General features: G+C 43.7%; 1 protein-coding gene across 2 annotated transcripts in view; it reads left to right on the top strand.

Moving 5' to 3' along the window:
- The first annotated feature begins 624 nt into the window (after positions 1–624).
- Positions 625–13,722, top strand: part of LOC124555366 — a 234,138-nt gene continuing 221,040 nt past the window's right edge. For both annotated transcript variants that reach the window (XM_047129256.1, XM_047129257.1), the window contains exon 1: positions 625–741. The gene's annotated coding sequence lies outside the window, so the exon portion shown is untranslated. The remainder of the gene's footprint in view (positions 742–13,722) is intronic.

Raw genomic sequence — 13,722 nt, 5'->3', positions numbered from 1 at the left:
GTATCCTATGCTTTATTTCGTAGTTTTGTTCTTTTAGTTTCAAATGCGTGCAATAATTAATCAAGGCTTCTCGTTTTGTGTCGTTTTAATACTTCCCGTAAATGGTACTGGTCATTCTGTATATGCCTAGGAATTGTATATTATTCCTAGGAAAAGTGTGTAACATTTTCAGAAAAAAAATATATTTCATAGTTTGCCTAAAACTATCAGGCATTCTATAGAATACAGAGATTTCACACAATGCCAGTAGCACATAAAAAGATATAAGAGAGACAATAATCCTATACTACTTGAACGAATTATTACACAAAACTTTTATCTTTAATTAACGCTTAAAAATATTTGTTCCCTATTACTTCCAGAAGAAATAGATATCTTGATATCAACTGTGTCGTAGCTCACACACAGTACTGACTTATCACGCAAGACGACTCGATTCAAACTAGTGCCTCCGTCACACAATAACGCCCATGCTTGCACGCAGTTGCCATCTGCCGTTGAGAAGAGGAACGTGGTGTACACGCAATCTAGCGGTGACGGCAGCAAGTAGAGCTGCGTCGCATCACGTGTACATGGACGTCATCTACGGGCCGCCATATAAACTACGTGTGTAGCTACATGCGCGCGCCTTTTAACGCATCTGACAGTTGGCTCTTCGACTCAGCTGCAGTCGGGTTACCGGATCAATCTGAGGCACTCCCTGCTTTCCTAGTTACGCCGAGGTTTCAGATCCTTTGACAGGTAGGCAAGAGCACAATTTCGTTGACGAAATATTTGTTATTGTTGCGATTTATCAATGGATAGAATGTCTAATTTCTGCGTATTTTGTTACTTGTTATTGACAAAATCAATAACTTACTTGAAAGATATTTCCCATTATTTTTAATGCAGGCATTCGCTTGTCTTTCTTTACAAACAAGCAGATAATTGGTGAGTAATGATCGTTTGTTTTATAAAGAAAAGTACCTGTGTGCAATAGTTTAAGGTGCGAACTTCATCACCGTAAAAATATATGCAATTTCTTCTGATAGAACTGTGTGAATTAGCTGTCAAATATGCTTAATATCACAATGTATAATTATAAAAGTCGCTGAACCCACGTAGTACTTATTTTCCTTCAGTGAATTCACGCAGATTTCCTTAGGGGGAAAAAAAATGTAACGTGATATTAGCGTTTATTCGAATGTAACGACATCTAAAGTTGTTAATATTCTTTAAGCTATTGCGTATATAATTATGATCCATTATGTAGGTGCAAAAATATTCATTTTGAAAAGTTATGCATTCAAAAAGATTAAGAATGGTGACTTAAAAATTGTTTACTTTCAGTCATTTGCTACCGGCTCACTGTCTCCTCTGTATCGAATGTAAACAAAGGGTTATGCTGTCTGTGTTCACCAATCGCTCGCTGCCTGTCTGTTTCACGATTAAAATTTCGTCTTGTTATTAGTATACGTGGAATATATGTCAAATTCTCTGAGGGATTCCTAATTTCCGCAGCACTACATTGTGCCTTAACATGTAGACTACTATTGATACAGGTACTTGGATATAGCACTTGGAATTGTTCCCGATTCATGTGAGAGGATGTGAGCTTACGTGCACTGTCTGTAACATGTAGCCTCGTTTCATAGACGGTCAGCCCTCTAATTTCTAATATAGCACGCATTTGAAAAGGAGTAAACTAGTTACATTAATTAGTTCTTGAATAACAGAAAATACGCACTGTTCCGATTTTATTGCCGAGCGACTGATCCCCATAGCATAACTAATACAGTCATTAAGCTGTCTCGCACGATACTCCTTAAACCTTTGTTAATACACCAATAAATCTTTCAAAGACGAAGCTCCGAAACCTTACGAGATTTGCCAGTGATAAGTACCTTCTGAAATGACGGGCTGTATAAATAAGAGTAATTTAGAAAAAAATGAAGTCGTATTTTCGTTCACAGTCACTAGGTTTTGTCATGACCATCTGACTGTAATTTCGATTTTACAAGGATTACAACAAAGTACCTAAAATTGTCCACTTAAAAGTAGCCATATTCAGCTGTACCAAGAGGTTGCGTGGCGGAGTTACAATTAATTCTTCTGGTGAGATGGTCAGGTATACAGTGGTTAACGTCCATGAAATGGGTTGACTGACAAAATTTTCAGTTTCAGGTAGTCCAATAGCATCAGATTCGTGCTGTAATTTTATCTAAGAGTTCATGATTATAGACGAATGGACATCATCTATCAGTAAGTTTTACCAGGATGTGATATCAAGATCTGAAACCAACAAATGTACTGTGATCTTCAGACTGAAGATCGTTTTGATGCAGCTCTCCATGCTAGCCTGTCATGTATAAGTGTCTTCATATCTGAAGAATTACTACAAGCTGCACCCATTTGAATCTGGTTACTACAGTTAAGCCTTGGATGAATTCTCATAACTTTTGACTCCCACCAAATAGGTTCCTAACTGGGTGAAACAGAGCTCCACCGACAAACTGTCAGAGGTTATTCAGGAATTGCTCCTGAGTATTTTAGTATAAGGCACCCACGGCTCGTGTCACAGTAATGATGTACACTTCACGGGGGAGGGGGGGGGGGGGGGACAACACGAAGAAATTATCCGAACTTGCTGGAAATCGGTAGATGTGATGTGTATTTACAGGCAAACAAAGGATTGCAATTTCAGAAAAACTGGATGACTTATTCAACAGAAAGAGCTTCACAAACTAAGCAAGTCAAGAACAAGTTTGCCCATCTGTGGTCCTTATGAAAGCAGTGATTCAGATTGGCATTCATTGGTTGAGTTACTGAACGTCCACCTGACGGATATCGAGCCAAATTATGTTCAACTGGTAAGTTAGATCGTCGAAATCCCGAACTGGGTGAAGGGCCATGCCCATAATGCTCCAAACGTTTTCAGTGGGAAAGAGATCCGGTGGCCTTGCTGGCCAGGGTAGCGTTTGGCAAACACTAAGACAGGCAGTATAAACCCTCCCCATGTGCGGGCGGGCATTATCTTGCTGAAATGTAAGTCCAGGATGGCGTGCCATGAAGGGCAACATTACGGGGTCTAGAATATCGTCGACATACCGCTGTACTGCAAGGGTGCCGCGGATGACAAAGGGGCCCTGCTATGAAAATAAACCGTACCTCAGACCATCACTCCTGATTGTCGGGCGTATGGCGGGCGACAGTAAGGTTGGTATATCACTACTGTCTGGGACGTCTCCAGACACGTCTTCGGCCTGGAATCTGAGCGACTGGTGTAGAATTGTCCTCAGTGATGAGTTTCGCTTCTAATTGAGCGCTGATGACGTGCATGAAGACGTCCGGGACAGTGGGGGGATACTAACCTGGCTGTCGCCCGCTATACAGTCCGACATGCAGGAGTGATGGTCTTGGGGTGGCATTCCTTTTCATAGCTGGCCCCTTTGGTTGTCACGACCGCGGCACCCTTACAGCACAGCCCTACATCAACAATGCTCTACCACCGCTTCGCTGCCCTTAATGCAGGCCATTCTGGGCTTGCATTTCAGCAAGACAATTCCCGCCCGCACACGGCGAGAGTTATACTGTTCGTTTTCGTGCTTGCCCAACCCTACCTTGGCCAGCAAGATCACCGAATCTCTAACCAATTGAGAACGTTTGGAGCATTTCGGGCAGGGCTCTCTAGTCATCTAGGAATTATGACGATCTAACGCGCCATTTGAACAGAATTTGGCTCGATATCCCAAAGGTGGACATCCAACAACTGTATCAATCAATGCTAAGTCGAATAACTGCTTTCAGGAGGGCCAGAGGTGGACCAACGTGTTATTGACTTGGTCAATTTGTTAAGTTCTCTCTCTTGAATAAATCATCCAATTTTTCTGAAATTATAGACGTTTGTATGTCTGTACATGTCATCGCATCTACCGATTTCTGTCCAGTTCGGATAATTCCTTCGTGGTGAGTAGTCTCTTTTTGTCTTAGAGTGTAATTATGATTAATTTGGTTTGTTACCTCAATCACCCGTTTTTCTTTCAAAATACCTTCACAACAGTGAAGACGCGTGTAGTATGCAATAATCAAAACGTCCAACACACAATACAGAGTAGTGCAACATCCCTCACACGGAACACACAAACTTTCATCAGAGGGTGTTAAGTCTCTTGAGTCAGTGTGCAGTACAGCACGTAAGGAATGTGAAACTGTTTGCGTACAAGTATTGTTCAAAATTTAGACCACCACGACCACTGCAGTGTGTAAAGCGACGCACCGTCGGCTATGTTACAAACTCAAGAATCCCAGGAAATTGGCATAGTACTTCCGCTGCTGCGATAATCCTAGCGTCCAGGTCCGTGCGAGTTTCGACCGGAGTCTCGTAATCTTGGTTCTTCACATGTCTACAGAAGGTGAAATCCATTGGTGTCATTGACCACCGCGACTATTCCATTGTTGTCATTGTGCTTCTTAACATAGTCATGTGACTTATGGCCTCCCGTCGGGTAGACCGTTTGCCGGGTGCCTGACTTTCGATTTGACGCCACTTCGGCGACTTGCGCGTCGATGGGGATGAAATGATGATGATTAGGACTACACAACACCCAGTCTCTGAGCGGAGAAAATCTCCGACCCGGGCCCTTAGGATTGACATTCTATCGCGCTGAACACTCAGCGGACTTAACATCGAGTGTAAGGATGGCATAACTGTAGACTATAGCAGGTAAAATGAGCGGATGGAAACTAGGTCGTCGACATTTACACTGTTATCTACTACTTTCAGTGCAATGAAAATACAAAGCTAACTGAGACAATAAATTAAACGAAATACAGTAACTCTGTAGCGAGCCGCCACAGACCGTGGGCGTCTTACACCTAAATACTCAGAAGGTATCCATGAACAATCTCTGAAAGTTTGCCGGTGAAGTTCTTGGTCAACCTGTGTAAGTCAAAACAGATTCATCGTCGATCAAAAGGAAAAAGAAAATACTCGCTGCAGATGGCGATATTGTATCGCATAGCCATTAATCTGGACATTTAATGAAATCTTTTTATCTGATTCATATTATATCAAAATATGCCGAAGCCTTTTGTCTTAATAACTTCGCGTGGCTGTACTAGGTAATGGTCGTACAGCTCGTCTGTTTCGGCGGTCCCAAAGAAAATGTAAATTAATTTCCACTGCCAACGAATTGCACATCGTCAGGGTGAATGGATGGATGACGCATTTAAAGTGTTTACGTCCCTCCCGGAATAACGACTGTCTTATTTTTCGATATTGACGCAGTTAACCTGGCATCATTGGCATCTCTTCTCTCATACTCGCCATTGTGTTACACCATTTCGTACTTGTACCGCTGCTCGTATGGATGAACGAAATCCACCAACGACTGAGCTGACCGCACCAACAAAAGTGGCTATGGATAGCACTCGTATTAGGAAGCTACACAGTCCACATCGAATGTGGTAATGATCATTTTTTGTTTTAATCATCTCAGGGGTATGCTCAAACATTAATACATACACTGATAAGCCAGAATATTATGACCACTGCCCACTGCGACGATGGAGGCCCCTGATGGCACTGCGGGATCGTGACACGGTAACAAATGTGTGTAAGCGGAGCAGACAAGCACAAGGAATCATCGTAGCGAAGATGTGGCTTGCAAATGGGGAAATCCATAGAGATAAGCGACTTTGACAAACGGCAGATTATTATTACGCAGAGTCTACGGACGAGTATCTCGAAAATGGCGAAACTGATAGAATGTTCACATGCTACTGTCGCGAGGATCTGTGGAAAGTGGTAGGACAGTTCAACTACCACTAGGCGCTAAATGGTTGGACGTCCGCGACTTCACAGAAAGTGGGGTTCGAAGGCTCGTCTGCTCTGTAAAGTAGTATAGATTGTGATCTGCGGCATCTCTGTCGAAAGGGCACAGTGCTGGTGCACCCACAAGTGTTTCGGAGCACACCGTTCGTCGTACATTGTTGAACATGGAGCTCGCCTACGTTTTCACATGTTGACCCAATCACGTCGTCAATTACGATTGCAGTGGACACGGGACCATCGGGATTCGACTGCCGATCAGTGCAAAAATACGGCCCTTCAGGTGAATCACATTTTTGGTCATCGAGGTGAACGGCGGCTCGAAACGTGCAGCGCGCGACGGACGGAGACTGGTGGGAGCAGTATTATGCTATGGGAGACTTCTCCTGCGTTTGCATGGAACCTGTGGTAGTAATCGAAGACACGCTGATAGCTGCGAACCACCTGCATCCCTTTATGATTGATTGCCGGCCGTTGTGGCCGAGCGGTTCTAGGCGCTTCAGTCCGGAACCGCGCTGCTGCTACGGTCGCAGGTTCGAAACCTGCCTCGGACATGGATATGTGTGATGTCCTTACGTTAGTTAGGTTTACGTAGTTCTAAGTTCTAGGGTACTGATGACCTCAGATGTAAAGTCCCATAGTGCTCAGAGCCATTTGAACCTTTATGATTGATTCTTCCCCGACGGAGATGTCATCTTTCAGCAGTATAATTGTCCGTGTCTCAGAGCCAGAACCGTTCTACAGTGGTTTCAGGAGCATTATAGTGAACTCACATTGATGTCTCGGCGACCAAATTCGCCTGACGTAAATCCTATGGCACCGATCTGGGTAGCTATCAGGCGCCTTCATCGCATACGCAAATCAGCGGCCCGTTATTTACATGAATTACATGACCTGTGCATAGACATCTAATGTTACATACCTCCATAAACCCACCAACAACCTGTCGGATGCCTGAGACGCACAATCAGTGATGTATTTCGTTCCAAAGACGGACAACCTAGCTATTAATGTTGGGATGAGCGTTGCTGAAGGCGGCTCCAAAACGATGATATCAGGCTCTGAGAAATGCTCTCGACAGATCGGATTCTCAGAGTACTGGTGATCACCCACAGAAGAGCTTAAAAAACAGTTAAAGAGTTTGAAGCACTGACTAACGTAACGCCCTCCACTAAAAGTTGTCCGAAAGCCTAGTCTGACGGTGGTGAGAGCCTTAGAACAAACCTAGGTGTTAACCGAAAGCACAAAGTTAAAGAATAAAGAAGATAGTCAGTAAACTATTTGGTTCATCTTGCGGCACCCAGACATGCCGCAGTAGTACCTGAACCGCAGATTATCACCACGTTGTTTTCCTTGTCATGGACCATTATCTGCATGAAATTTATAACAGCCATCAGAAACCGCGAAAAATACAATTTCTGAGTGATGAGCGAGACAAAACATCTTTCGTAACCGTTATAAAATATTAATCTGAAAATTATGTGGATTAGGTTGTTACTAAACCTGCTAAATACTTAAACACATTGTGATATTTATTGCCGACGAATGGACGTGACATATTTCAGAATGTTCTCATTCAGACACCTGACATATGTTCGATCATTACTCAGTTGTAGCAGTCATGGTCGTCAGGATATACAGCACAAAAAAGCTGAAAATATAATTGAAGCAAAATAGATAAACAGGCAGTCGTGTCACCCTACGAATAGGAGACAGAAATTATTAATTTCGGTAAAGAATATGTATTTCAGCTTTAATACACGTCTGGTTTGGCGTATAAAATATATTGTTAGCTAATGGTCGAAGATGCCAAAAACTATCCACGGAATAGTAAGGATATTAGTAAGTTTCTGCTGAAAAATAACTGAGGAACACAATGTAAAACTGCACCAAGGCAGATTACAAGAAATACTCTTGCCTACCAAATGTTGATGCCCAAAACATCCAGTAACCACCGTAGCAATATCCTACTTCAGGATCTCTCGCAAAACGCTAAATAATAATGCATTTCTTAAGACTGCAAATGAAGCAAAAGTAATGGGCCGTACTCGAAGAAGTAAACAGACAACTTCTACATCAACATCTGTATCCACATCAATACTCCGCAAGAAACCTGACGATGTATGACGGAGGGTACTTCTGGTACCGCTAACTGATACCCCACATCCTTGTTCCATTCGCGAATGGCGCGTGGGAAGGATGATTGTCTATAAACCTTTGTATTAGCTCTAATTTCTCGCATTTTCTCTTCGTGGCCATTCCCCGAGGCCTATATGGGGGAAATAATGTGTTGTCCGACTCTTGTCGCAACGTACTCTTTCAGAGTTTAAGTACTAAACCTCTCCGTCGTGCTCAACACCTCTCTTGTAGTTTCTGCAACTGCAGTACATTGAGCATCCCTGTAACGTTATCGTGACGAAGCGCAGTGCTCTACGTTGGATCTTCTCCAGATCCTCTACACTGACGGAAAAAATCGCAATACCAAGAAGGAGTTGAGAGACATAAACGAAGGTTGGTAGGCGTGTTTCTACGTCTGAAAGATTATGTTTATTCAATCTCCGCGCTATCTGCATTAGAGTGCCGCTAGTAGCGCCACTGTGACGATGCAAAGCAGGTTTGCTTTAGATACACACTGTAACAAAAAAATGGTTCAAATGGCTCTGAGCACTATGGGACTCAACTGCTGAGGTCATTAGTCCCCTAGAACTTAGAACTACTTAAACCTAACTAACCTAAGGACATCACAAACATCCATGCCCGAGGCAGGATTCGAACCTGCGACCGTAGCGGTCTTGCGGTTCCAGACTGCAGCGCCTTTAACCGCACGGCCACTTCGGCCGGCACACACTGTAACAGTTGTGAGTTGATGTCAGTTGAGAATGCCTTTAAGGCGACAATGATGCCATTATCAACACCTCACTTAGTTTGAACGAGGTCGTGTGATAGGGCTATGAGAAGTTGGATGTTCCTTCTACGGTACTGCAGAAAGACTTGGCAGAAATGTAGCCACTGCAGATGGTTGTTGGCAGCAGTGGGCACTAGAATGTGCGGTCACAAGAAGTGCGGGCCCCGGACGGCCACGTGGCACTAAAGAGATGGAAGACCATCGTGATTGGCGTATGACTCTGGCGCATCGTACTGCATCTGCAGCAGCAGTTTGATGTTCAAATGTATGTGAATTCCTAAGGGACCAAACTGCTTAGATCATCGGTCCCTAGACTTACACATTACTTACTCCCCGAGGGAGGACTCGAACCTCCGGCGGGAGGGGCCGGCAGCAATTTCAGCAGCAGCTCTACATTACAGTGACACAAAGAACTGTTATTTCAAGGACAGCCCCGAGCCAGATCCCCTGTAGCGTGCATTCTACTGACCCCAAAACACTGCCATTTGCGACTTCAGCGGTGTCAAGCGAGAGCTCATTGGGGGCAGGGTGGAGTTCTGTTGTTTTTACTGATGAAAACTGGTTCTGCTTCGGTGCCAGTGATGACCGAGTGTTGGTTAGAAGCAGGTCAGTTCAGGGTCTGCAACCAACCTGTCTGCGCACTAGACCCACTGGACGTACATATCTGGTATTATTGTCTGGGAGTGCGATTTCGTATGAGAGCAGGGGCGTTCTCGCGGTTATCCCACGCACCCTGATTGGAAATTTGTTCGTCAGTCTGGTGCTTCGACCTGTTGTGCTGCTATTCATAAACAGCATTCCAGTGGGTGTTTTACAACAGGATAACGCTCGCCCACATACCGCTGTTGTAACTCACGGAGTGTCGACATATTGCTTTGGCCTGTTAGATCTACATCTACATGATTACTCTGCAATTCACATTTAAGTGCTTGGCAGAGGGTTCATCGAACCACAATCATACTATCTACCTACCATTCCACTCCCGAACAGCGCGCGGGAAAAACGAACACCTAAACCTTTCTGTTCGAGCTCTGATTTCTCTTATTTTATTTTGATGATCATTCCTACCTGTGTTGGTTGGGCTCAACAAAATATTTTCGCATTCGGAAAAGAAAGTTGGTGACTGAAATTTCGTAAATAGATCTCGCCGCGACGAAAAACGTCTTTGCTTTAATGACTTCCATCCCAACTCGCGTATCATATCTGCCACACTCTCTTCCCTATTACATGATAACACAAAACGAGCTGCCCTTTTTTGCACCCTTTCCATGTCCTCCGTCAATCCCACCTGGTAAGGATCCCACACCGCGCAGCAATATTCTAACAGAGGACGAACGAGCGTAGTGAAGCTGTCTCTTTAGTGGACTTGTTGCATCTTCTAAGTGCCATGCCAATGAAACGCAGCCTTTGGCTCGCCTTCCCCACAACATTATATATGTGGTCTTTCCAACTGAAGTTGTTCGTAATTTTAACACCCATGTACTTAGTTGAATTGACAGCCTTGAGAATTATACTATTTATCGAGTAATCGAATTCCAACCGATTTCTTTTGGAACTCATGTGGATCACCTCACACTTTTCGTTATTTAGCGTCAACTGCCACTTGCCACACCATACAGCAATCTTTTCTAAATCGCTTTGTAACTGATACTGGTCTTCGGATGACCTTACTAGACGGTAAATCACAGCATCATCTGTGAACAACCTAAGAGAACTGCTCAGATTGTCAGCCCGGTCATTTATATAGATCAGGAACAGCAGATCTGTCTCCAGTCGAGCACATATGGCTCGTCATCGGACGCCAACTCTAGTGTCATCCACAACCAGCATTAAGCGTCCCTGTATTGACCGACCAATTGCAATAGGCATGGAACTCCATCCTACAAACTGTCATCAGACACCTGTACAACAGAATTCATGCACTTTTGCTTTCAACATTTTGGCGGTTACACCGGTTATTAACGTCCCAGAATTTCACATTTGCTATGCCTTATCTCGCGCTTACGTTAATCTGTGACCTTGCTCTGTTAATCACTTAGATATGTTACCTAGACAAATGTATTCCCGAAATTTCATTACTCCACGTTAGTTGTGTTTTAATGTTGCGATTTTCCAGTCAGTATATTAGTCCTGCCTGGTAAAGTTCCCAGAGTGAACTTCATAATGAATGCCTAAATGGCAAGTTCTTCCACAGAAGAAAGGCCGGGAATACTTATCCATTCATTAGCCACGCTACTGCGAAGTTAAATTATATGAATGTTCATTCTGTAAGTACATAACGTTGCCTTATTCAAAGATATCTGTTAGCCTTACACACACATAAATTTCCGCATGTTTCCGTTTACTACCCCACGTTGTCCTCTTTAGACACTGAGGCATTTATCGCATCTCACCACTAGTTTAGTTTCTCCTCGTATCATTCCGTGTGGAATATTATCATCAGTCACAAATGTTTATCAACAATATTTTGCACCACGTCTATCTTTTCTGTTTGGAGACATAATCCATGCTTTATTTCAGTTCATTCGAGGGTGTGGAGATGTGTTCAAAACTCTCGGCGCCGTGGACAGCTGTTCATCTTTTTCCAGGCATGGGCCACATTTCCGGACAGTGGCAGACAGAAACGTCGACAGCAAACAAAGCTTTCAGTAGCCTTTCGACAGCAGGAACATTACTGAGATAGCACTTTGACAAATCTGGAAAGGTCGCTGCTGTGGTTTCGAAGAATGAAAAGAATGAACTGTCCTTCTCAGGAATACTTTATCAAAATAACCGACAATCTAAAAGCCTAAGACTCTACTCCATCAGGTCATAAGCTTAACGTGTTTTCAGACTGGCCGAGCTGAATTGCTGCACGATTTATTTTGTGCTTCCGTACCGTCGAAGAGACAATGAAAGCTTTGCTTCTCTGTGTACTATACTGTTTTTGCGGAGTCCGCAAGTGAGCTAAGAAAGGACGAACAATTGTCCCTGACGTTGAGAGGTTTGAGCATTGCTCTATTGTTGCGAATAAATTGAAATAAAGTATGAATCATATCGTTAGAAAGACAAGATGAAAAGGAAAGAAATATTGCTGTTAACCGCTTTGTGACACATTGGTTCATGATGCATAAACTAATTAATTCCTCCGGCAATTCAGCTCGTGCATTCTGAAACCACTTTATCATATTAACCTTCATGGTTTTTCTGAAGCTCTGTAGAGAATGCCGGGACGGTTCCTTAAGCGAGGCTACTATCAATTTCTTCATCCACGTTTCATAGAACCAACCAAATTCTCTGTTCGTTATAATATCGACAAGATTATAATACTTCCTAAAGAAATCGTTTTTAATAGAAGGTTACACCATTTGGCGCAAAAAATCTTGTATTTGGTTTTATTCGAGAGCGGGGTTTGCGACAACGAAACTCGTGTTTTCAGTCGCGATCGCAGAGGACGTTGTATTGCAAGACCGGAAACCACCGCAACGGAAAAACAGAACAGGAGATTAAGGAGACAATGTGGAAGCAAGCCGTTATCGGAGGAAGTCAGAATCAGCATCTAAGTGATTGGCACAGAGCAGGTCCACGAGCTGCAGCAGGGGTGATGGCTCGCAGTGGAGCTTTCAAGGAATTTTCCACACAGCAAGCGGAGCCTACTGCTTCCTTGTCAGCTGCACCTGAAGCTTTCGCTGTATGGTTTTACAGTCTGCCCTTGGTTTTTTCACTTGGGCAACAATTTCTCATTTATGTCTCCTATTTATTTATCTATTTTTACACAAGAGAAGGCCGAGACGGCGACCTAAAGGATATTGGTATATGACTTTAGATAACAAGTTATAGCAACATGGATGCGTGTGGCTCAAGACCGTAATGCCTGCAGAAGTATGCAAGAGGCCTCTATCTAGCGTTTAGCTTGTGGATGATGAGGAAATCATTCGTCTTTATATAAAACGATTTTATGCTTACCTTCGTGGTTGAGGCCACTTCGTGGTAAGAAGTATTACAGCCGACTTATGGGGAATTGACGCTGCTTAGACAAGTATCTGGCTCCCGATTGCACGACCGCTTTCACGCCTGTGGGTTGTTTGGCCGTTACTGACCTCTTTCCTGTACATCGGAGGCTTGTCAACTCTGCTACTGTTGATAGCCCGACCAATCTAGGCATTTGTCTGCATAGGAAAAGAAAAATGAAGAATCTCTATATACATAGAAAAAGAAACACACTACTGTACAACTACACTATCGATAACAAATTGCCGGAACAGTATATATATCGCAAAATACCTAGGAGTAAATATCGAGAGCGACCTTAAATGGAATGACCACATAAAACAAATAGGGAAAGCAGACGCCAGATTGAGATTCATAGAAAGAATCTTAAGGAAATGAAACTGATCCACGAAAGAAGTGGCCTACAAGGTGCTCGTTCGACCGATTCTAGAGTATTGTTCATCAATCTGGGACCCTTAACAGGTAGGACTGATAAGAGATAGAGAGGATCCAACGAAGAGCGGCGCTTTTCGTCACAGGATTGTTTAGTCGGCGCGAGAGCGTTACAGTTGGTCAGCAAACTCAAGTGGCAGACGCTACAAGAGAAGCGTTGTGCACCACGGAGAGGTTTACTATTGAAAATTCGAGAGGGGTACTTTCTGAGAAGAGTTGGACAACATATTACTTCCTGTCACATACATCTCGCCAAGTGACCACGATGAAAAAATTCGAGAAATTAGAGCTAATAAAGAGGTTTACCAACAATCATTCTTCCCACGCGCCATTCGCGTGCGGAACATGGAGTGGGGAAATCATTTAGTGGTACCCGGAAGTATCCTCCACCGCACCCCAGCCGCGCGGTCTGATGCCTTGCCATGGTCTGCGCAGCTCCCCCTGTCGGAGGTTTCGGTCCTCTCTCGGGCATGGGTGTGTGTGTTGTCTTTAGCGTAAGTGTGTTTAAGCGTAGGGACCGATGACCTCAGCAGTTTGGTCCCATAGGAACTTACCACAAATTTTTACCACGCTCCATCAGATGGCT

The sequence above is a fragment of the Schistocerca americana genome, chromosome X (genome assembly GCF_021461395.2).
Source record: "Schistocerca americana isolate TAMUIC-IGC-003095 chromosome X, iqSchAmer2.1, whole genome shotgun sequence".
Taxonomy (NCBI): domain Eukaryota; kingdom Metazoa; phylum Arthropoda; class Insecta; order Orthoptera; family Acrididae; genus Schistocerca; species Schistocerca americana.
Note: the sequence above shows the minus strand (reverse complement) of the source record. Positions and strands in the feature narration are given on the sequence as shown.